Source organism: Corapipo altera, unplaced genomic scaffold (assembly GCF_003945725.1).
Source record: "Corapipo altera isolate COAL_440 unplaced genomic scaffold, ASM394572v1 78, whole genome shotgun sequence".
NCBI lineage: Eukaryota > Metazoa > Chordata > Aves > Passeriformes > Pipridae > Corapipo > Corapipo altera.
This window is the reverse complement of record NW_020884904.1, coordinates 4,120,425-4,146,591: the sequence shown is the minus strand read 5'-3', so window position 1 is coordinate 4,146,591 and position 26,167 is coordinate 4,120,425. Positions and strand designations below refer to the sequence as shown.

The 26,167-nt window shown below is 42.9% G+C and overlaps 1 protein-coding gene across 1 annotated transcript in view; it reads right to left on the bottom strand.

Annotated features, from left to right (window-relative positions):
- Positions 1 to 3,217: 3,217 nt before the first annotated feature.
- Positions 3,218 to 26,167, bottom strand: part of LMO1 (LIM domain only 1) — a 94,126-nt gene continuing 71,176 nt past the window's right edge. Inside the window, exon 7 of the mRNA XM_027651227.1 lies at positions 3,218 to 3,283. The gene's annotated coding sequence lies outside the window, so the exon portion shown is untranslated. The remainder of the gene's footprint in view (positions 3,284 to 26,167) is intronic.

Below are 26,167 nucleotides of genomic sequence, written 5' to 3'. Positions count from 1 at the left end.
GTTGTGTGAGAAAGGGACTGGAAAAGTGGATTTGTGTGGCTACCTTCAGGTACCTCTGACATAAACATTTATGTCTGTTATAAAGCTGCTGTGCCTTTCAGGGCCTTCGCTTTACTGGAAGCCAGGCAAGAGAGAAAGACTTTCAAAGAAAATCAATCAACTGTTTTGTAGGCTGAAGTTGCCAATATTTTGTTCTCACATGACTAAAAACAAAGAGAGATATTTCATAGAGGAATAAATCATTGTTTTCTAAGGATAATCATCTACAACTACACAGCATTTGCTAAAAAAAAAAAAAATTAAAAAAAATATAGATTACATAGAATGGGCCAAATCATCACCTGGTGCAGAGATTTTGAAGTACCTGTATTCAGCTGATCTCAGTGTCACCTGGGGAATGATCCAGTTGCCAGAAGGGTCTTCTAGGTTTCAGCCCCACAGCCTGGTGTCTGCTGCAGCAAGAGCCCCTTGCAGGATGGCTGTGGCAGAAAATCTGTGCCTGTGTCTCCGTGAATGCTCTCTGTGCCTCTCATGTCTGCCCAGCTCCTGCTGGAGCTGACAGACCAGAAGCACCAGACTTACATTTTCCACAGGAAGCTTTTCATTGTGCCCAGAGTTTCTGCTGAGCTCAGCCCTTTAGTAGCCCCCTCAGGCAGACAGTTGGCTAATGAACAAAGAGAACAGGTTGTATTACTCTACTAATTTTTGGGTCAGGGTGAATAAATGTGTATCTAGTTCTGTTGAGCATGATGTGAAGTAGCAGTGCCTGCAGAGTTCCTGAGGAAAAGGAGGATGCTGTGATTGAAAGGTTATGTTACAGCATCAACCTGTACGTAGCACATGTGATAGAAAAGAGGATTCTAAGAAAGCCATTTTTGTACTGCAAAAAAATCATTACTTTTGGAGTGAAATTAGCACCAATTAAAACAAGCATTTCTGTTGAAAACAGGCACCAGGAAAAGCTGATCATAAAATGAGTGCGTAAGTTCAAAACAGCATCAGAAGTACCAAGGAAGCCTCGAGCTTCATCTGAGAACTGCAGGTGGTCTCAAACAGTAGCTTTCAGCTTATTAAAAACATTTGCCGTATGCAAAAAAAAAAAAAAGGATGCTGAGAATGCTTCTGTTTTGTGTTTTTGCTTTGAGGCCACTGTTGGCTACTCAGTACAGAATAACTGAGAGGATAATGACTTGCTAGAAAAACTGAGCTCTTCAGAAATAAATTTCTGGAGTGCTGTAGGAATTCCTTTCCGTATTTACGAGGCCAGTTCGAACTGTACTCGCAGTATCTCATGACTGAGGAATCTTGGCAGATGCCCATCTGAATACTTAGAAAAACAGAAGCAATTTGGTTTCACAATCTGTCTTGGGTAAAAACTCTGCATTGCTGATGTTGTCTCCAGATAGGCTTATTGTGAAACTAATATCAAACATTGCTCTAAGCCTGAGAGAAAAGTATTGCTGGCTGAAGGGAATAAATGTGTGCAGGGAGGAAAAAGAGTCTGTTGCCTCTCTTCTCTTTGCAGACGTGCAAATGTTCCTCATCTGTCAGTGGTGCAGTTGTAGGAAGAGACTACCAAGTAATGGACTTGGTGTGCACATATCCCACAATACCACAGGAAAAGTTTTCTTGCCTAAAAGGAAACTTCTCTTGTCTAAGAAAAAGGTCTATGTGACAAGGTATGATATAAAAGTCTTGCAGAGCAGATTAAATGTTTCTAGTAAATGAAAAATCCTCAACGGATCAGACATTACTTCTGCTTTGACCATAGTCAAGAGAGTGGGTGCCACTTTCTACAATCCTACTATCCACAGGATTATTTCAGACAGCAATTCAACACTATGCACAGTAAGAAATGAACAGGCTGGGCAACCGAGTTATAGCGACTTCCTCTGCAGCAGCTTTGATATCTTACATGCATCACAGGCAGAAAAAAAATATTTGAATCCAATTTTTGGATGTCTCTGAGGTCAGCATCCCTGCAGCATACAGAGTGTGATGGGAGAGGGAACTGTTCATTTGGAGCTGTGTGTGGCTGGCTGACTGAGCATCCAACATACCTGTATTCCAGCACTGCGGAGATGGGAATGGGCCCAGCTGAGGCAGATGTAGGAGTGATGGGCCACCATTACAGCAGAGTGAGGATAATAAAACATGAATAGTTCACACATAGCTCCTACCTAGCAGAGAGACAGCAATTGTAAATGGAATTTGGGTAAAAAGCTCACTTGGTTTTCACTGAAAATATGAAAATATCCTGAAAACAAGGCCTGGTAAATTCAAAAGTAATTAGAATTGTATTCTGATTTGGGGGCTGTGGTGTAAAGTGCATGGTCTCATAGGTGATGTGAAAAAAGCAAGTGAGGAAGGGTTTAATCTTTTGTAGTTGAATGGAAATCCATAATTTGAGGAAGCCTTAAGAAACTGTCTGGAACAAGAGCTGTCTTCCCACAGCCCTGTGGCTGTGCAAACAGAAAAGGTAGGGGTAAAGTAGCTGGAGGGGGATTTCAGCCCTGCTTGTGAGATGGCACAGCTGAGCAGCAACGTGCTTCACCTGCCGGTCTCCTGAGGAAGGGCAGCCCCACATGAGATGTGGGTGCCCATCTCCTACTCATTTCTGCAAAAGAGAGCTGAGGCAGAGAGTCCCTCTCTACTGTGGGCAGAGCCACATCTTCATCCTCCATCTGACCTTGCACCCAGTCTGTGAAGCTGAGCCTGGGAAGAGTGTGAGTGGCTCTTACTACAGTTCCCCTTCAAGCTGAAGGTCACACATGGCAGTCCAAAGTCCAAACTGGGTGGAAAACCTGGTACTGGGGCAGAGGACAACTGGGGATATGGACAAATGTAAAATCTGAGTAAGAAAATTAACACAGCACCTAGAGACATGAGAGGTGTGTCTGGAGTTGGGAGAAATCCTTCAACCACAGCCAGAACCCCTTTTTAGTAAGTTGGTAGGATGGTCAATGCTAATTAGCACAGGGTGGCTCAGGAAAGCCCAAGAAAGCGGACAAAAATATACAATGCCATCTCTTTTCAGATGAAAACTGCAATACAAACCTCTTTACTGATAAAATCCTATAATCAGAAAGCATCTGTTTCTGGGTAACAGACTGTGATAGTGTGCAATTTCTTGATGGGCAATTCATTATGTGTTTAGGGAACTTATGCTTTGTAAAGAAACACCAAACTGCTGGAGCATCTAGTTATTCTTACCACCTCCTTTTGATAAAAGTAGCCCAGAACACTCCAAACACCACATCCATTCTTGCTCCTCAGCAAAATCCTGCAATAACAAAGAACACAAAAAATTTCTACGCTGAAACCAGGCATCTTAGCAACTCCTAAAGCTTTAAATTTGTTGGCTTTTGTACTTGACCTCTCCCTTGCTCTTGAAAAGTTTCTTTCAAGGTGAAAAATTTGGAAGCACAACTTCGGTTTTTCCAGGAGATGGCAGTGCCACTACAGAAAATAGCTGAGCAATTGCGCTCCTAAGGTGACTATTCTGTAATTTGCCAGTTTAAAACTCATATATAACAAGTTTTGATTTTTTTTTTAAATATATGATCAGATAATTATACCTCAATGACTGTCAAAAGCAATAATGATAGCACTCATTACAACTTTAAAGTGTGTCTGAATTCCCAAGGGCTCACAACAAGCATTAAATCATCTGAATGGAAACAGGAGACATAATTAGGCAGTAACTCATTTCTATCACATATAGTGTATGCTATAATTAATTTTCGCCTCACGTGTTCACACTGGATGTTGAACTGCCCTCCCAACACCCATCTCCTCTGCCCCTCCCTGGGGCAAGGGCAGGTGTTGAAAGAGTTGCAGTTATCAGGCGAGTAGAACAGTAAACCCTGGACTCAATCCGAGGAAATGGCATAGCACATCTGGCAGCAGCCCGCAGATCTGAAGTATAAAGCAGGTGAATAAATGTATTGAAAATTAATAAGGAACAGAGCACTGCACCAGATGCAGTGGTATGCTAACTACATTGCTAAACAGATTGTGGTATGCTAACTAGGCTGCCTAAAATACGTTCTTGCTTTCATGAACTGTGCGAGCCGATGCCTTTAATTTTCAGGTTGAGCTTGATTTTTGATTATTTTTGTCCCATCATATTTCAAGGATTTTGTGTTATGATTACATGTGATTTACTAAAAATAACAGATCAATGAAAAGATGCAGAACTTGCTGTGCTTCTCTTTCCATTCACTTATTATATTTTCATAAGTCTTTCATTACAAAAAAAAAAGGCCTCTATTCACACTAGAAAGGCTACCTACCAGTTCAGTGAGAAGAAGGCAAGCAAAGAGTTATTCTACACCCTGCTAACATATTCATATAAAACTCATCCAATTTTGTTAAGACCTTTTGTGGAGAATCAAAAGTTAGCTAAGATTGTATTGTAATTCCTCTTCCTGACCTGAAAGTCACACAGCTGGATTCAAGTAGGCCAGAAATATGTGCTTTATAGAAACACCTTGTGGTTGGAGTTTTTTTTGAAGCTCTGAAAGTTTATACTGCTGACCCTGCCCTCTGTACCAACAACTGAGTCTCTACTAGGACCTCATGGCAGAAGACAATTTGTCGCAACTGTCAAATAGCTGGCAGAAGGAAAGAACCACCTTGTTTCATCCATGTCAGCCTCTACGTTTTCCTTGTAACAGGGCAAGAGTTATGCACTGCTCATTAGACCCCAGAGATTCTAGTTTTGTGGGACACAATCAAAATTTAAATACCCTGGAGGAAAATAATTTGCTGCTTGATCCAACAGCACCTTTTGAAGTCGGTGTAAAAATGTTCATTAGCATCAATGAGATTCAGATTAGATCCTTGTTTCATAGTCAGCAGTAATATAACATAATTGGCTGTTCAACATCATCTTTCACAAATCATAGGAATTCGTGGGAAGCCATGTCAACAGCAATCTCATTTACTGTAACAGCTGCAGCAGCACCTCAATGCTCTTTACAGCCTTACAAGCACACATGTTATATCATTTGCATCCCTCCTAGGTGGTGCTGAACCCTGTCCCATACTACATGGGAACACCATTTCCTTGGTGGGGTGCTGGTAGAAGAGAGTGTATCTCATTTGTGATAATGGAGATAACTAAGATACCAGAAGAAAATTAAGGTATTGCATAATAACATTTTATATATGTAAGTTTTAATTCTCAGTGTAAATGGTGACGATGGAGTAACTGGTAATGGTACTTTGCATTACATACATGATAAAAACATCAAGAAATTAATGTGTATTGTGGTGTGTCTACCAATTATTTATCCCTTTTAATTTATTGCTTAGACTTTACGAAAAAAACCCCACATAAATATGATATTTAAAAAATAAATTTTCAAATATAACATTCCACATATTAAACTGTGCATCATATGAGTAGGACATGTCAACACTAAGAGCTAAACAAACAGGAGCTCATGTTCTGTGGCTGATACCCACCATGTTAGGAAGAAGGAAATCATCAATCGTACTGGTTTCTGACCCAGCAGTGCTTCAACCACCCTCATGAAGACCATGGCATGACTCTGCACTGGTGGGTAAGAAGATGGCTAGGCAGGGCTTGAGAACTGCACGTCAGCAGAGCCACCTCAGTTTATATCCACTTGGGATTTAATTCAGTGCTTGAACTAAATGCTGTCATTTAGTGCAAGCAATGCCAACACAGATCATTTTACCCAGAGATGTTACCCTGTACATGTGGACAACAATGATTTAATGCTAAAGCACCAAACAGGCCAAGTACACGTGGAGTGTGGGGCATCAGAACCAGCAAAAAGAGCACAGCAGGTTTTTGTCACATGGGAGAAACAGCCAAGTATCGAGGGTAAAGCATTTCTCATGCCCACACCTGACAGCATGCAAATGCACAGACCATAAAACTTCAACCAGATCCCAGAAGAAGAACACCCCAAACCTCCCACAAAAAAAAAAAAAAAAAGAAAAAAAAATGGAGTTGGAAGCAAACTAGATAAATAATACTGAGAGGGTGTTTGTAGTCATCCGTTATCACCAAGGTAATTTTTAGAAGTAAAGCCCTACACCTTTGAAGGCACGTGCAGCTCCCACATAAGCTCAAGTGCAGCTTATTCTGGAGTGGGATTCAAATGCCATTCTTCTCATGCAAGAAATCCATGGGCAGCCCAACTCCATACAGCACATCCATCCCTCAGTGCCACGTAGGATTAGTCACCAAAAGACAGGCAGATCAAAGAGCAGAACATTAACCAGGGTCTCAGGGGACTTGTTATTTCTGGGGCAGTTGCTCACTTTTCATGTGTCTTTACTGAAGTCATTCAACCTCTCTGTGTCTTTTATTTCTGCTTGGTTGGCCTCTTCCAGTTGCTACCTGGACTTCAGCTATAGTCCCCATTTTATATGTTTAAAGCTTAGTTGAAGACTCTGGGCTCAGCAGTATTGCTACTACTGATAGATGGTTCCTACAGCTGAGGAAAAGAAGAATGACACGAGTATGTCTTGTTTTAGAAAATCCCACTGTCAGAAACTCTAAGAGGAGGAGACAGCCTCACAGAGAGCCACTGGAGCTACAACAGCACAGGGAGGAAGGAAGAATCAAGGGCTTGGCAAAAAGGGTAGAAGTGATAGTTTATGATTTTCAGTGATAGTCTGAGAAGATATTCAAGTTTAAATAATCTTTGGATGTGCAGCTGTAGGGACAGTTAATACAGAGTTCCCATTAAAAATCTCTCAGGAGATCTTGTAAGATTAAATAAAATTAGCCCAAAGGCCCAAATTCTATCTGCAAATCAGGCTTCACCCACTGAAATTAAAAAGCCCCTGAAGAATGCAAGATCAGCTCAGCCACATGGGTTGGCACTCGCCCTGTGTGTGTCCTCCCACCAGGGCCCCCACCCCAGCACTGTCCTGCCCACTCCCTTCAGCTCTGGTCCTGGCCACCAGCACAGCCCACTCTCAAGCTAGCTACACATCAAAAAATCTTTGGAGAAAAGGCAGTTGGCTGATCCTCCGAGGACCAAGGCTGGGTGTCCCTGATACAACACCCACAGAAATCTTGGAGGGCTGGGCACCTGCCTTTTGGGTAGGTATGGCTGTGAGGGCTGGGACTGAAGGCTCACACAGCAGGGACAAATGATGACAGTGTGTTTCCTAACTTGTTGCAACTAAAAATTGATGTAGCTATGAAAATCGGTGCTGTCAATTTTACATTAAGTAATTTCAAAAAAAAAAGGGAAGAAAAAACAAGAAAAAAAATTAAGAAAGAGAAATGAAAGAAAGCGAAAAAAATCCCAGTTATTAATGAGTATGAACTGATGGTACAGGTTTTCTTCACTTTCCTCCATATCATCCCCGTTACATCCTTAGAGGCTGTGCAGCAGAGCATCACATTGTGCCACAGCCTGTGTTACAACTACAGCAACAAGGCTCTTCTCCTGATGGCAGGCAGATATCTGGTGGAACTGCTGCTGAACTGGGGGCAGGAGATCTGTGAGCCATGGCTTTGCAGCTTTGCAGCATGCCCAGCTTATCTAACACACTAGCCAAAATTTTTATGCCAGTCATTACTGCTTGCATTTGGCAAATCCCAACATTGCCAAGTGCCTGCACCTGCAAATAATTCCCTGGGAGTCACTGGCATCGCTGGTGCAGCTTGGAGCTCAGCAGACTCTCTGCTGGTCCATTAACTCCGAGAGATGTTTATTACAGAGCTAGAATTTATTCAACCAAATCTCACAACAAATAGAAAGTATAAGATAAAAATTAGGACTGCACTTGGTAAAACAGTAAAGAATATGCTGTTTACCAGGGTAGGTCTGAATGCTGTTTAATTCGTGTCAGAAACAGTTGCAGGAGGAGATCTGACTATATGGCTACAAAGCAGTGCTTTAAGCAGACTTTTCCTCTCTGATACATAAGAATATTTCTGTGCAAACCCCCACCCTTTTTTTTCCACTTAGAAGGACTAAAAATTACTACCTTTTTCTTCTAGTAACAGATGAGTCTTCTGGCAGTTTATAGGGAAGACTAGAGGTTTAAAATACTTACGTACTTTCAGACAGTAACTAGAGCCAGCCCTTTGGTGCAGACCCTTAAAATTAGGTAATGTCCAACTCTCAATAAAATCTTACACCAATGGGAGTTGCTCACCTGTGCTTAGTCATTGGAAATGCCATAACCAGCTAAAGGCTGGTTCCATGACACTTTGAGGATCAAAGCTGTAAGGCCAGATTTGAAAAGCTGTTGATGTGCCTAACTAATTTACAGAGCACCCTGGGCCACTCCCACACTGGCTGTCAGGCCACCTCAGTGGGGCTGCACCACTCAGGGACACCGGAGAGACTCAGACCCCTCTCCATGTCTGCCCATTTCAGGAACACATCCCATCACTTTTGGCCATGGGGACCAGCAGTGATAAGATGTGCCAGCACTCATGAAGTGATCTGAGGACAAAGCTGGGGTCTTAAACCTTCCCAAAACCCAATGGGATTTAGGCTAAGGAGGTTTGTATGTTTGAAGACGTTCAGGCGCCTCTGTCTGTCTGAGTGGCTGGCTGGGGCTTGGGTTGTAGTGCCAGTGCACGGATCCATCCCACTGCACTGGCAGATAGTCCAAGACGTGGCACAGCTTCTCCAGGAGTGCATCTATACACATCCATCTTCAGCAAGGGACAGTTTATAGATCGAAACAGAGGGTAATGGGAGGACGGTAATTTAAATCAGAGTACTTAATTGGACGGAAGGATTCCTACCATCCCCTTAGTTTCCTAATTGCTAATATACTCAACACTGATTTTATCAATAGTCCAAGATATATAAAATTACTTCATATCAGCTCATTAGTTAATTAATTATAGGAAGGACACACAACAAAGCCAAAAGCGGATCGAGGACCCAAACTTCTCCTTGAGCAAAAGGAGCAGCTCTGCCTCCAGTGCCAAATCCCACTGGCCTGCGTGATTTTCAAGACACTTATTCACAGCAGTGCAACTTTGCAAAGAGCAAGTAAGGAGGAGACAAGGCCACCATGCCAGGACTAGCCCTTCTTTTCAGCTCTTTGAGGCTTAAGGGGCAAAGAAGTTCCTGGGTGAACCCCAGCTCAGAGCTGCAGCCAGCACATCTACGGCTGAGTAAGAGAAAGAATAGAATTAAAATTAATATATATATATGTACCATTTTTTGAACCTCCTCTAAATAGCTGAGTATGTTAAGAAATGAGCTATAAAGTTAATTTTTCTATGAGAGTATCTCAGCTAAACCACAGGCAAAAAATATTAGTTACAACTACCCAGACAAGCACTCTAAGCTGGGTTTAGTGACTGCCTTCTCTGTGACTGGTTTTGGTGAGAGTGAAATACCGTATGTTTTCCTACATTACATGAGAACTGGGTGAATTGAATGTTTCTGATTACCCAGCCCAACAAACATAAAGTCCTTTCAAGCCACCACATTTTGCTTCTAAAATAAATCTAGAAAGGGATGGGCAGCCATTCAGCATAGCTCAACTGATGTGCAGTGACACTCTACATGATGGTCTGTCCATACCTGGAGCTCATCCTATTCATTTATGAGCAAGGATAGGCAGGATTGTTCAGTAGTTTGTTGGGTTTTGCCTTAGTTTTTCCCTGGTCAAAGTGGAGCAGGAAGTAGAGGAAGGCTCCTTCTCCAATGCAGAGTTTTGGTCACACACCAATCTTCTCTTTTATTCTCCAGTGAGCCAAAATTTGATTAATTCTCTATTATTAACATCATCTACAGAGCAAAAAGATCACACTTTCTTTGCAACATTGGCAAAAGAATGGTTTCATTTTCCTCATGTAGGATCTCTGCCTTTTACTGGGCTGGAGACCCCTCTGCCCAGGCTCCTCTGAGTCTTCTTCCCTTCAGCTTCTGCATGTGATATATTTATATAAAAGTATCTTTACCACTGAAGAAAATGTGATCACCCCACTAAAGTGAACAATATGAATTTTACATTTGCAGCCTTTCAATTTATTATCTACAGAGAACCCCAAACTCCAGTGTTTGTTTCATGCTGATTATCCTTTTGGAGATAAAAAAAAAAAAAGCATTGATTTTTCTTTTACCCTCGTTTCCCCATTGCTTCTGTGCAAACAGTCTGTATACACACTTACATGATTTTTTTCTTGCTGTTTAAGACCAAAGTGAGGATGTTTTGCAGCCACAAACTGTTACAACTGCCACTGTTTGTCCCATTTCTCACCCCAGCCTCCACTTACCCCTCTGGTTTCATGTGCTGATTTATTGCTAAAGACCGTATTTTCCATTAGGGGAGAAGAAGGGAGGGAGTACCAAACAAACTCCAGTGGCTGTATTCAAAGTGTAATGCTTCTTATCACAAATAATTTAAAAAATGCAAGAACCCCAATTTGCAGCTAGGAGGCCCACTTGAGGGATCAGTTAAAATTTACTCCTTTATACGCATGCCAACTTTGACTTCAAAAAGACTTTATTCCCAAGGATAAACAACCCAATATTTGTGTAATATAATTAAGTGAAGGCATCTTTAAATGTCATACCAGCTTGTGCCATGCTTTAAATTGTTATGCATCAACAGAATTTAACGAGATGGCCAAGGATCCTGCTTCCTGCGTGAATGCGATAAGCCACAAATACTGTATAGCTCTTTAATAGATTGCCAAAATAAAGCATTTTGTATGCAAATTATTCATGGAGTGGCAAAGCTAATATAGTGCCAAAATTACGCCCACTGGTCCCCTGCAATTAGTAGTTAAGTTGAAGTATCTTCAAACTGCAGAATTTCTTTCAGTGTCTCGCAATACTTGAAACATCTTTTCATTTATGAAAATAGGAAATAACAGCTTTTATTTTCTTTTTAAGGTTTAGGGTAAGCGCGCTATAGCAGAGAAGTGGCAAGAGGGATCTAATCAGAATAATTGCACATAGGCTACCCGAGAAATAAATATGAAAGTGCAGTGACTTGCAAGAAAGTTGAAGGAGAAAGAAAAAAATTGATCTCCCCCTCCCCAGCCCATGCCCCTAAAATAAAGTCTGTGAGAACTGTGAAGTTGGTCTCAAAAAGCTAAGCAGAAAAGCCACAGCAGACTAAAGGGAAAGCACAAGCATTTGCTGATGGCTGGGAAGGGCTCTTGGCGTCCCCCCATATGCAGCACCTTCCCATCTCCTCCAGAAATCCTATCCAACAAACACCCCTGTCCTCCTGAGAGTGCCAAGAGAAAACTTCCTTGAGTTGCACAAGACAGGGGAGCCACCACCATGAAAGGCCCACACCTGTAAACCATTTAACCTATAGCTGCACGGGCAAGAAATCACTGGAAATGTTCTTTTCCAGCAGATTCGGGGATAAGCCATCCATAACTCAGAGTCTCTAGTTTCAAGTCAAGTACACAAATAACCAACAGCTACATCACCTGGGAAATACTTGCAAACCTCTCAGTTTTTCTTTTTAGGTAATTATATTCTGCCCTGAATATTGGTTACAGGGATCCTTTGCGAGAAGCAGGAAGATGGAAAGAAAAAGGATTTCCCAGTCTCAAAATTTCCAGTGAAAAATCTTTCTTTTTTTTCACCTCTCCGAGACCATTTCTCAGACAAATGTAGGGGCTGGTGAGGGACCCATGCCAAGAGGGGAAAGCAGAATTGCTCCTTGATGGGCAAGTTTTTGGAGAAACTTTAAGCTGCAAAGTATTCGGGCACTTTTCACCCTCTTTGGTGTCACTTGCAATAGCGTGTGGAGATGAAGCTTGGTGAAGAAGTGGAGGGGCAGGTAGGTCCTGTAGATCAAGTCCCCTTTCTGTAGAGGTAACTCCAACTGTATTTTTCATTTACAACCTAATCATCACAAGAGTGTGGTACATGCCAGGGGCCTGGGACGGTGATTTAAGGAGTCTGTGTCAAACTGCTTGGACCTAGATGGCCTTTCTGAGCTAACCTGGAGGATTTACTGCCAGCTAAACAACGGATGTAATTTCAATCACAAACTGCTCTATGAAATGTTGTGGAATACCATAAACAATGGTATTCAGTCCAGTGAACTCCAAAAGCTGTAATTTACAGCCTTCTCCTAACCTGGGGGGCAGTGGAGAGACCCAAAGCCAACAGACTCGCTTCCATATTTTGATATCGAGGGAAGAAAAGTACAGCAGGCCTTACAGTAGAAAACTGCAGACCCTTGGAAAAATAAATAAAAGCAGCTACCACCATTCATAACATAGATCTTGCACTTTGTCATTTTTTATAGCAATGCTGGTTTAAATGTGTCCTATTCTTATAGTGGTGTGGGTTTTAATGTCCATCCCACAGAGGCGAGCATTGGCACAGCATCTCTGCCAGACAAGATTTGGTGGAAGGCTCACTGCCCTGTGCTTGCCTGGCCAACAGCAGCCCTTGTGCCATGGGGGGGGACTTGCCAGATGCTATTGGTCAGGGTCCTGCACTGACAACTTGTCATCGATTCCCTTAAAAAAGGAAAAAAAAAAAATGGGAACCAATGAAAATCAATCTTCTGATGCTCCGCTGCCTTAAATACCAGTAGAGCAAACAAACAGCCCTAAACAATACAGCAGAACCCATATATCAATTACCCTAAATGCTCAAGCATTTTTACTTCACAGCCTGCAACATCCGACTGTGGTACCCGCACCCGCTGCGCCGGGATGATAATGGTGCCGCATTGTTCCCGGGCGTCTGGCGGCCTGATAAGGGCTGCCTGTGCTTAGATGATAATGAAAGTGGGCAGACTTAACATTGTGATTGGAAAATTTCTTGGGTCTCAGAAAAAGGTTCTATTAAGCCCACTGACCCCAATTGAATATTAATTAGCTAATTAACAGATTTATTGTTCCACGCAATTTCTGGAGAGGCAATTTTTTTTCAAGTGCCATTATTTTTTTAAATTATTTTTTGCATTGTGTATAATTGAATCTTTGCAGCTGCCAGCATCTTCTGCATGATTTGGCAAAAAAAAGAAAGAAAAAGCACTTATAGCTTTCCCCTTTTTTTTCAGGCCCAAATGTTTCCAATCGCTTTAGCGAGTGTTTGGGGGTGGGGAAGGAAGGGAGGGGGAAAGAGGCAGCTGATTTATATCCCATTCTACAGATTTATTTATTCTTAAAAGCGTAACTTAAAGATGTCCACACTTTTTTTTTTCCTATTATGATTCACTGGTCTGTCTTTTAGCCGGAGGTTGCTACACATTGCACTGTTATTCCCACGAAAGACACTGAGGTCTGTGCCCTGCCTTTCTTATACATCCTTTTAGGCATTTCACACCTTTCCTCTCCCTCTTACCTGTTTGCTCCTGCTCTTTTCTGCCATGCAGATACTTTCTGCCCAACTGGGGAGGGCAGGGGACTTGGGCAAGCTGGGCTCTGCACATCCTGCAGGAGGGCCCCTTCCATGGCCTGACATCCATGGTTCACTTTTTTTGCAAAGTTTTTTTCTAAACACTGAATTACTGGCAAAGAGAGGTGAGGTGATATTTTACCATATGGATGATTTGTGACTGTTTCAAAGAAGTTTATTTGGCACAGACTGCTCCAAGAGCTTCACAGTGAAGTGAGCCTGCAGTGTTCTGTCATGTGATGCTCTTCCTGTGGTGGGAGGGTTGTAGCAAATTGCTTACAAATCATTTACTGCATCATATCTTTTTCTAAAGAAGAAAGATGTCTTTCAAACAAACCATGGTATTTTTGCTGTCCAAAGACAGCACTAACATAAGCACTTTTTTAAGTTCCAGCATTAAAAATCCAGATACTTTGGGGATCCACAGAGGTGCTGGTCTGCCAAATTAAATGAGTCAAAATACATCCATTGGGTGTCTGCACTGCTACAGGTGACACTGGTGCAAATTATGGACTACACTTGCACAGCAGCATAAAAAAACCAGCTTGTCACACCACTTCTGAGGGGGAGAATGACTCTTTCACACAACATCCAGAACTACCCAGAAAATGACAAGCCAGTAGAGGCAGCTCTGGGCCCTGGATAAATTTGGATCCAGCCAACAGTTTTACCAGTCATGGGCAGGTATCTGGATGCTCTTGTCCATTGTAGAGATATTACTGAACTGAAATATTCAAATTACAGAGTTACTAGGGTTAGAAGGGACCTCTGGAGATCATCCAGTCCAACCTCCCTGCCAAGGCAAGGTCATCTAGAACAGATGACACAGGAATGTGTCCAGGTGGATTCTGGATGTCTCCAGAGAGGGAGACTCCATGACTTTCCTGGGCAGCCTATTCCAGTGCTCTGCTACCCTCAATGTAAAGAAGTTCTTCCTTGTGTTGAGGTGAAACTTTGTGTGTTTTAGTTTATGGCCACTGCTCCTTGTCCGGTTGCTGGGCACCACTGAAAAGACTCTGGCCCATCCTCTTGACACCATCTTTGAGATATTTATATGCATTAATGAGATCCTCTCTCAGTCTTCTTTCCTGTAGACTGAACATGCCCAGCTCCCTCATAAGAGAGATGCTCTGGACCTCTAATTATCTTTGTGCCCATCCTCTGGACCCTCTCCAGCAGCTCCTTGTCTTTCTTGCACTGAGGAGCCCAGAACTGGACACAGTACTCCAAATGTGGCCTCACTAGGGCTGAGTAGAGGGGGAGGATCCCTTCTCTCAACCTGCTGGCCACTCTCTTCCCAATGCACCCCAGGATACCATTGACCTTCCTGGATACAAAGGCACACTGCTGGCTCATAGTCAACTTGTCATCCACCAAGAGTCTCAGGTCATTCTCAGCAGAGCTGCTCTCTAGTCAGTCATCCCCCAACCTGTGCTGGTGCTTGGGGTTATTCCTCCCCAGGTGCAGGACCCTGCACTTGCCCTTGTTGAACTTCTGGTTTCTCTCCACCCAACTCTCCAGCCTGTCAAGGTCCCCCTGAATGGCAGCACAGCCTTCAGGTGTATCAGCCACTCTCCCCAGCTTTGTATCATCAGCAAACTTGCTAAGGGCACATTCTATCCCTACATCCATGTTGTTGCTAAACGAGTTGAATCAGACCGGACCCAGTTGTGATCCCTGGGGAGTGCCACTGACTGCAGGCCTCCAACTGGATTCTACTCCTCTGAGCTCTGTCATTCAGCCAGTACTTGATCCACCTCACTGTCCATTCATCTCACCCACATTTCCTGAGCTTACCTACAAGGATGTTACGAGAGACAAGTGTCAAAAGCCTTGCTGAAGTCAAGGCAGACAACATTTACTGCTCTTCCCTCATCAACACATCCTGCCATGCCATCTGGATACAGGGCCCACGTTCACAGTGTTTTGCCCAGGACCTACCTCGGGTCCCATTTGATGTGCCTCACAAGACTGGCCTAGGTGAATCCAGACATTTTCATGAAGTGCTGCTGTCATAAACTTCTTTTTATTCAGATTTCTCTGCCTTTTTTACAGCTATTCCCAATCCTAAAATATGCTAGTCAGGAAAATGGTGTTTAAACCACATGATCATTTACTTAAAAATATTAGATGAAGTACTACTGGGCTTCCAAATGAAAACTAATAAAAACACCACGAAATGCAATTTCTATTTAAGTATAAAAACATAAGGAATAAGGAAAGAGAAACATGAGGCTTGCACTAGGATTATAGAGATATGTAAACTGTGCCAGCAAAGAGCCTGGACTAGACTCATCAAAAGGTTGGTTGATATTATTTCATATTGACTTTGACCTTCTACTCTAATGTAATTACTAGGAACAATTTAAATAACTTTCCTTCTTTTTTTTTCCCCCAGAGGAAAAAAAAAGCATTTTCCATTGCTTAAAACTGGAAAACAAAATGTTTGATTGAGGTCATCTTGACATCCATTAGTGTGATAAATGAAGTGGAATTCAAGGCTGCTCCATTATCAAGGTTCATTTTCGTTGTTCAGATCTGGTTTCCCCCTCCCTTCTCCCTTCTTTTTTTTTTTTCCTTTTTTAAAACAACATGGCCTCAGACTCAAGGCTGATTACAATAATTACATTTTCTCCCCATAATAGTACAAATGATTCAAAGAGTTATTCAGAATGTTTCAATGTCAGCACTTAGATAAATGCTCCTTCTTTCCCAGGGATTGCATTTTTTATGCAGAATGTTAGTTAGCAGCAGCAATAACGGTATAGCTGTCAGAAAGCCGTGAATTTACGTGCCCAGTAACTACATTCACAATTGTTTGGTACTTGGCGTGGCAACGAGACTGAATGGGATACTAGATAATTTATAACTGCTCCCCAATACAAGAAGAACAATTATATTGTGTGCAGTATAAAATGGCCATTATTTAGCTCAATTCTTAAAAATTATTTGAACAAAATGCCTATCCTTTGCAGGGCTATTTTCTTCTTGGATCTAATTAGATACCCGAGGAATACAGGATATATAAATTTTAGCCAGCAAATATATTTATGGAATTTTAATTCGCTTCTTGTATACCTCCGCCATAAACCTTGTAAGCCTTCTTTGGAAGGTTTTTAATCTTAAAGGTAAAAAAAGTGAAAGAAGGCAAGAGCTGTACAAAAGGTAGCTGCCATTTTTCTGACGAGCAGCAAGACCCTGGCTGTATGTCTCTCCTCTCGTACCATAAAATTTCTGCTGTGTGTTTTACGAGAACGAGTTTGTTTCTGCAGATTTGACAGATTGAGTCTCCCAGCAGGGAAGGGCCATGCAGAGCTTCAGAGGGGCCTCAAGTGGGCTGGCATCCATGGGACCTTCTAGCACTTGAGCTGAAACCTCCAACTCCTGCCCCAAACCTCCCCTTGGCTTCCATAATGAGCAGGTCAGACTGCTTTAGAAGAAACCTTTTAGTCAAAATCTTCCATGTAGCAGTCCTGGCATCTCACAGACAAGAAAACAAACACCAAAGCAGTTAATAAGCTCCTGACTGCAAAGAAAACAGAAATTTCCTTTTTACAGGGAGTCCCATGGAAAAGACAAGAGGTAATAATGGCTACCAGTTATTCCTGGGGATATTCCAATGACACACAAGAGGAAATTTTTTCACAATGAGAACAATCAGCCTTTGGAATAATGTCCTCAGGGAAATGATAGATTCTGCAACCTTGGACACTTTTAAGATTCAGCTGGATGGGGTGCTGGGCCATTTTTTCCAGATCGTGCTTTTGCCAAGAAAGTTGGACCAGATGATCCTTGGTGTCCCCTTCGGACCTGGTATTCTATGATTCTGTGAGTCTGTGACTGCCTGCCTTCCTCTGGGGGTGATGGAGGCAGAGAGGCTCCATGGCGCTCACAACACCAGCTGTGGCTGTGGTAATCTGCAGTTCTTTGCAAAACATCCAAATTTTAGTCTGGACTGGAAAACTGATTTCCATTCACAAGGGCAGAACTTTTCCTTACTTTCTTCCAAAGTATTTTCAGGAATGAAGAAAATGCATAACTGAGTGGGAATCAGAGGAGAGTCAGGTTTGACCAGTTTCTGTATAATTTGTACCTAAATAGGAACTCAGGTAGAGAAGGGACAGACAGATGTCAGGTTTGTTAATAATTAGGCCCGGGTTAAGACATTGTCAAAACTTAAATTTTCCCAATTTTGAAAGGAAATTAGCCATGCTATTACCAAGATGGGCTTTCAATCAAAGTCTAAAATTAGGCTTTGTTCTCCTGAATGAATGAAACCTTAAAATATCTGACATATATTAATCTAATCCAGCCTGAGAGTTGGTGTCCCCCATCACTATATAGCCAGGTCACAAAACATTGCATTAACCCTTATCTTGGGAAGGAAGTCTTTCATGAAATTGCATCTGCATCCATCTAACTAAAGCAAATACAGTCACATCTCTTCTAATGGAAAAAAAAATAAATCAAGGGAACCTGGGGAGGCAGCAGGCAGGGGAACGGCTGCAGTGATGTCCTGCCAGTACTTCAGCAAGGCTGTCCTGCTGCAGCTCCCACCTGCCCTTCCCTTCACAGAGTCCAAGGGTACAGATGCAGGAAAGGGCTGGGATGAGAGGCTGTGCTGAGTGCAATTAATTTATATCTCCATTTAAATAAAACCCTCTCATAGACATAGCTTGGGAGGAGACAGCGCCACTTGGCAAACAAAATTATATTAAGTGCACTCCACTAGAAATGTTTATACTTTGTCCCTGAGAAATGTTTATGCTGGAGTACAGTATTTAACTTATCAATTTGAAAGTGAATGACGAGGAGAGGAGTACAGAGGTTTTCTTATTTCAGAAGCATTTGTTAAGTGCCTTTCATTCGTGACAGCTCCAAAGTCAGGGTAAATCATCTTTGCCTGGAGGAGTCTGCAGTGACCAGAGCAACGCTGAGTGTGCTCGTGGGGACACTCCAGCAAAAGTATACCCAAAAACAAATGGAGGTTTGGGGAAACATCTTCATTCCTGATTAAATATCTTTATTCTCACTCTCTCCTGGTGCTGACTTGGCCTCGGGAGCCCAAAATTACATTAGAGCAGCTGGACCAGGGCTTAAAAGAATATGAGATTGTACCCATGAGCATGAATTTCCAAAAATGTTGGCATCAGGGTTCTCTCCCTCCCCTTGAACAAACCAGTGCCTCCACATTTTGGTCAGGAGCCAGCAGCCAGCTGTGTCCATCACTGGTGAGGGTGTGCTGCTGCTGCATTACTCCACATGTTTTTGGGTCAGCCTGCATGGCCCAGCAATGGAGACCTTTGACTTACTTTGGAGTTCAGGTGTCAGTCCATGAAAGAGTAAGGCAGCAGCTGAACTGACTCATTTGTGCCAAAAAAAAAACCCTACAGAAAAAAACCCTACAGAAAAAAACCCTAGAGAAAAAAACCCTACAGGAAAAAAACCCTACAGAAAAAAACAGCTACCAAAAAAACCTTCCAAAAAAACCTACCAAAAAAACCAAAAACAAAACCAACAAAAACCCCACAAAACCCCCACAAAAACAAACAAAAAACCCACCCAAAAAAACCACACACACAAAAAAAAAAAAAAAGGAATGGGAGCAGGAGGGGAAGGAAGACTGCTCATTCTAACCATCATCCATAACATCATATTTGATCTTTATATGAGGCTCCCAGAGAGCCAAAGAGAGATGGTGTAGATATGAATCCAGGCCTAACAATGTGCACATAATGGTTCTCATCACATGATGAAGTATGACACTGACATTTTACCAATGTATCTTCAGAGGTTAATGAGGGAAAACCTGCCTGAAGCCAACAGCCCAGAACATGCCAAATGAGAACTGGTTGTTTCTGAAGGGAGAAGAGACCCAAAAGAAGGAAATAAGAGACAGAACAAACCACCTTATGCACCTACATGATGTTTCAGTGTCCAATAATGAAGAGCGAAGAGAGAGGAACTCGGTGTCAGAGGAGAGGCAATGAGGGATGTTCAGCAGCTCATGGACAAGGAGAAGGAGGAGGAAGAGGAGAAGAAAAGCCCCATGTCCTCATGGCAGTCTCAGCATTGGACATAGCATCAAACAGGCTCTTCATTATGTCCCTAATGTATATGTCCCTGATATTTTTTCCCCTCATCAAAAGCTTTGCTTTAGAATATACATGACCTGGGTGCCTGAATCAGCTCAGGAGCAGCAGCATTGTGATTAAAATAATAATAATAATTTTTAAAAAGCATGCATGCAGAGTTGAGAAGTGTGACCTCTGAGAGACCCAGAAAACTCTGCAAGTCTTGGTTATGCACATTAAATGAGGTTTAAAAGCTTGTCGCCCTCTCCAGCACATGTGTCAAGACCAGAGGTGGTGGAAGATTGAAGGAGAATAATTTGCAAAGAAGGGGTGTAATTTATCAAATTCTGGGAACCTCATCACTTTGCATTGGAGGGGAACTTGCAGCAAAAATAGCCAGTAGTGAGGTGAAGGTTTTAAGAGGCAGCTACTCAAAAAATGCTCCTTATTATGCAGAAACAGAAAATATTTATCATTTTCAAATTATTTTGCTTTCCCCCTTGTTCATTTGGTCTCCTCTCACTAAATGAACGAGACAAACAAAAAAGAAAAGCTCTCTCAGAAAAGCAACATGTCTTGGCTCACTCTTTACATACAATTACGTTAGTCTATTTGATTCTGTAATACCTTCAGTCTTATTCTCCACCTGTAGTTTCCATCACATCAAACTGTTGTGATGCAAACACTGAGTGGCTGGGCAGAAGGGGGTTCAGTGAACCAAGCTCCTGCACAGGTGTGAGTTTTTCAGCATCTAGCACTAGCCTGAAGAGAAAGGCCACATTCTTCACTGAGGAGAGAGGGATTTAAAAAAAAATAATAATTTTTTTTTAAGAGTTGATCAGATTTGCGGTGGCTCAGTTGAAGTCTTTTGGAGATGTGAAATAATTAGCTCATTTTTTCCATAATGAAAACAGGATAGAAAAAGGATTAATTTAGTAAAATGTGGGGAATTTACATCTGACAGCAGTGAAGCTGTGATGCCAGACTGCATTAGTCCCATCTGAGCTGTCCCAAACTATAACAGCATAAGCCAGATTGTCCTTACAAAGTTAACAGCTGAGCAATAAAATGCACAAGCTCTCATTTGTGGGACAAGTGTCCCAGTTGATACAGACCCTACTGAGGCCAACAGATCTGCTGCCTTTGGGAGATCTTGGTCCAAAGGTCGCACTTTTTTCCTGATGTATTTTAGGAAAATTATACTTCCTTGTTAAGAATAGCATTCTTCACTGATACTTAGAAGCACATTTGTTAGCCTAGAACTACAGGAAAAGTCTCCTGCTAATGGCACATGTTCCCATGGATGAGACGTCATGGCAAAGATCAAAAGTTCATGCACCTCATCTGCCATTTATTTCTGACTCTGACACGTGGTGAACTACGGACATGGCATAAAAACTCTTTTCAGTGCATAGGAGAGGTTTCACTGGCCATCCTCAGGGTTTTCCAGAGCACTGAATCTCCCATCACCTCAAGGTGCATCCTGTTCCTAACCATGGCTGCTTGCTGCTGCTGATTGAGACATGATCTGACCCAGCCTGGTCGAACCTCATTATTTATTTCAGGGTTTTTCCATCACAGGACCAAGATGCCAAGTGCCCAAAGCAGGTGTCCTGTGTCCTTGGCCAGGTTATGTGGGGCTTTCTCCGAATGGTTCCCAGCCATATAATAACTGGCCTCCATCAGCAACCACAGGGCTGAGCAAAGCCAGCACCCTGCACACAAAAAGCCCCAGACCCCAAAGACAGACCATTTTCCAAGGGACTAGCACATCTCCAAGATTTTAGGGGCGAGATATACAGCTTGGCAGCAGGCAATGCTTTTTGTTCCTGGGTTCCGCAGGAAGCACCAGTGCTGCTGCTCCCCCACACCAGCAGCTCGGCCACCGGAGCAGAGAGACACATGGTCAAGAGAACTGGAGCACTGCCTGTCCTGCCCCAAGCAGAGAAAACTGGTCCTTTATAAACGCTGCCTGCTCCCGAGCTGGGAAACCGCAGGGTCCCTCTCGTTACCCAGAGCCAAGATTTATAAGGCAGGAGGCGGGGGAGCACGAGCACGCAGGCTTGAGCAACTGGATACCCTCGGATTTATACTCCATTTGGGATGATAATGAGGTGGTTAATACAGAAATACAAGACAGCAATAAACCACTGACTTTTATAGATCTCTGTGTGAATCTGAATCATCATTTGGCGAGCAGGAGATGGGTGATATACAGCAGCCTGTCCCACCTCACTCCTCATGGCTCCCTGGGAGAGCAGCAGCACAAGGGAGCCTGCGAGCACCAAGGCTGATAAATCCTGCCCGGCTGTGCAGGAACAGCGGCCACAGGACAGGATTTGGTAATGGAATATGGATCAACTAATCTCAATTAAAAGCATGGGATTTTTTACTTTGACATCCCTTTTCCTTCACACAAGTTGTGTTCATCTTTAAACCCTTAAATTACATTGGAAGCGCACGCTGGAAGCTGAAGGCAGACTTTGTTGCTTGCTTTAATAAAGGGACTAAAACCAGCCCCTCTTCTACTGGGCAAGAAGGAGCATTAACTACCACTAAACTATCTACTTTCAGGTCACATAAAGTCATCTAAACTTGCATTAATCTGTTTACAACTTTGAAAAAAAAAATAAATCACAGACTCATGGAATAGGTGTTGCAGATGCCTCAAAGATTATAAGAATATTAAAAAAAAGGGGCAACTAGATAAATTAGGGGCAGAAAAGATCCCTCTACCTTACAATATGACTCTCACAGCTGCCTCTGAAGCACAGGCATTTGGAGGCTGGAAAAGCAGCTCTGGGTGCTCAGTGGTGCTGCTTCGGGGCTCATCTTGCAGATGTGCCCTTTGGCTGCTCCTGCAGACCCCTGATCCTGATTTGGGTGAGCCATGGCTCTGTCTTGGACCAGGAAAGCTAAAAAAACTTTATAGAAATATCTTCCAAAGTGAAATAGTGACTTTATGGTATCCAGCTTTAAGAGAGCCTGATTGCTGAGAGCAGAGACTGTCAGCAGCTCCCAGCAACAGGGCCATAAAATCACAAGCAGCTTCCAAAAGTATTTCTCTTTGTGCATGTATGTATTTTTCTGCGAGAGAGACTTAGAGGCTGAAGTGATATTTCATTAAGGCAGCTGGAGCTAATCCTTCCCATCCCTATTCTTCTTGGAGGAAGTGCAGGCAAGCAAGGCTGGGCAACAGGGTTTCTGCTACCTCCAGACCCCAAACCTGCCAGTTCCTCCAGAAATGGAATATAAGAGGAGTTTATTTATATGTGATGGAAGAAAAAAGATAAAATATTGGAGGAAATGGTCCAGAAATGCTGAAATAAAAATGAAAGACTGAAGTAATCTACCCTTACTTTATGTAGAGGCATAGATATAAAAAAACTTATAGTTTTTTTATTATTATTATTTTTATTGAGAATCCTTTTTCTTCCCAGGAAAATTGTTTATGTAGAATGTCCTGAGAAGCTTCATTTTTTATTTATATATCCATATATATGAGTGGTGGTAATTTGAAGTCCTCCAAACAATCACCTGTAAATTACAGTCTTTCTAAGCAGCAATATATATCCACAAATCAGTCCCAGGACACTGAAGCTATATATGAAAAGGTCTATTTATGTCACTCCAGGCAGAGAAAAAATTTGCTCGGTTTTATATAAAAATTTTTTTTATTAACAAGTATAGTTAATTGGATAATAAAAAAAAAAAAAAAAAGAGCCCTTTAAAAGACCTGGGATAACTAGAAAGTTGATCTAGTGAACTCCTGAGCAGTGTGATTTACCAGGGCAGTGATCCTACTGCAGGTTCAGATTAACGTGCCGCACAGCACTGAGCACAGCCCCAGGTATGGCTCCTGTGTCCCACATATGTACTGGGAGAGCTGCTGAGGCACTGGGGAGGGGGTAGCCACACCACTGGCTGGTGGTCTACAACAGAGAAGTCACCAGGAGTGACTCTGCAAGAAATCCCTGCAAAACTTGGCAGAGACACCATGAGAAGAGGCAGGTTTATAGCAGGATGCTGAGGGATAAATCCCTAATTCCACCTAATTCCAAATTCTGCCTCTCAGAGCTGCAGCAAGGAAGGCAGCCCTGGAGCCTACTCCTGCATCAGCCCATCCATCAGCAGCCACAGAAAAGGTGTACTGGTTTGAGCTACTGCTGATGGGGATAAAATTTGAGCTTATTTTGCTTGCCTGGGGTGGTCAGCCATCGGCATACACACACATAGGTGCTGCCCATCACACCTTCTTGCTGAATGAACACCTGCCCAAATTGCCTCCTTGGGACCCTGATTTGGGACAGAGTGGGCATCAATGGGCAGAGTTAGCTTTGGCCAGATCAGCCCCATCAGTGATCTGTATGCAAGCAAGGCAACAGCAATTCAAAGCACTCTCTGTTTCTACCTGCAGCTTTCTCACAGGCTTTACCTCCTGCTGTAAATGCAATATTTTGGGGGTGTGAGGGAAGAAAGCTTCCAGGGTGCTGCTAGATCATGTTACCAGCAACAATGGAGCTGAGTTTCCAGGGCCTTGAGCCTCCCCACTTGTAACAGCAGACTCCAGATCGTACACACAGTTTTTTCTTAAAAACACTTTTCCTCAAAGTAAGGCTTTGGGAGAAGCTGCTAACAAACCAGCAAATGACATCAACCAGAAGTTCCATTCAATAAGTGATCTTTTAGATGGCAGGAGTACTTCATAGGATACAAAACATCTATCTGCTGCACTTTTCCTTCCATAAATTACACTCTTGGTTTCCCCAGTTGAGTGTCACTGAAGATTTCAAAGAAAACTAACAGTTGTATTGGGTCAAACATAAGAAAATAAGAATTACTGGAAAAATGCATCCAGGGTATTGTCTCAAACGCTCAGAGGAGTTTAAACATGAACAGTTATTTTCTTCATCTTCCATCAAAGAACAAGGTTTGCCTACATAGTCTTTTGTGTTAGGTGAATATTAAGCCTGTCCGCACAAGTGTTTTTGCCATATTTTCAGGGAAATAGGATGTTTCTAGGACCTTTGTCATGGCTGGGCAGAGGGAGAGCACTGGGGTACTCAAGCAAGGTAATAGAGTGGCAATTGGTGTGAGCCATTGCAGTTGGCCAGGACAGTCTGAACACAGCCAGCACACTCTCACACACCCCAAACCAAAAGGAAAGAAAGCAAACCAGCAGATTCAGGAATAGCACAGATATTCAAAAATAGATATCCAAACAATGTGTTTGTTGAAGAAATTATTCACTGTGAATTATTTGCTCTACTAACAAGCTGCTTTCCCTCCACGTCTCACTTTCACCTCACCTCCTACTTATGTGGGCTCCAATCAGGCCTCACTCTGCAGTTGTCACCAGAATCACCCCAAATTTACAACTGCACCGGGACGAGAAGGCATCAGTAGGGAGGCTGAGGGGAAAAGCCACTGAACCTTAACAAGAGCAAGGACCCTCTGCCACAACCTGGGGCCAGGCCACAGGAATGCTGTCCTGGAGCAATGCCAGAGTCACCTGGTGCCGTAGTCTGTCTACAGCAGTTTAATAGTGGGAAACCAGAGAGAGCATATGCTGGGGGACAGAGACATAAGGGGACAGGGGCATAGGACACTGGTGCTCAGAACAGGTGATGATGGCCAGAAATAACCACAAAGCTGACTTCACAGCTGGGGTGCTTTTTCCTACCCCACCGCAAGTTCATTCCCTGCAGTACCCCTATGGCTTGGATGGGGCACCCCCTGCAAAGGGGCACTGTCCCAGAGTCCCCGTCACACCAGCGAGGCAGCACAGAGACAGGTCACACAATCTGTGTGCTATCTCCCCAAAATTGCCCAGTGGCAGTCTGCACAAGCTTTGGGCTTGAGTTTGCAACCCCTCTCCCACACTTCTGGCCAAAATCAGAGCAGAGCTGACATATTCTGATCCTGGGGAAATTATGCCCAACAAAAAAGGCCTCTCCCTGTTGTAGCACGGTGGACAGGGAAGGGATAGCAAAAACCATCAGGGTTTGAAGGCTTCAATAATTCAAAGGTTTTTGATCTTGCAATAATCCCTTTGCACAGTACCACTTAGAATAGACTTTGATTAAGGGATATCTTGTTAACTGATGTTTAAAAGGGGGAGGGTTTTTTTGTAGTTTTTGCCTTTTTAAGAAGGGTTTAATGCTTGTGCTGTCCTCCTGCTGTCAGGGCACCGTGACACTGCTGGGCATCATGGCAGCCTGGCAAATGCCAAGCTCCTGGCCATTAATTGCCCAATGGGTTTATGTCCTCCAGCTCCTTCCCCCCCCTTTCAGCTCCAGACATTGATGAATTTTAAACTAAAAGACCAGACGAATTTATTATCTTCCATTAGTCTAACACAATACAATTTATTTTTAAACAGCTTCACTCATGCAAAAGCATCCCAAAATGATTCACGGCAGATGACAGACTCTGCATGCAAATCCAGGCAGTTTATATCCTCCTGCACGATGCAGCATGAGTTGTCCCACTGACTGGAACTGCAACCAGGAGGATTTAATTATCCACAAAACGGCATCATTGCACTTGTCCCACGGAACGTGCAATCAAAACAAGGTGGATATGGGCAATGATGAGCATAGGCAGGACCAGGGGACAGACTGAAGTGGATTAAAACACAAAAGGAAGGCTGAGCAAATCACACTGCAAATAAAAGATGCTTGAGAACTTGGGAGGAGAGGGAGAAGTAGAAGGAGCAAGCAAGGCCCTTGTGTGGGAACA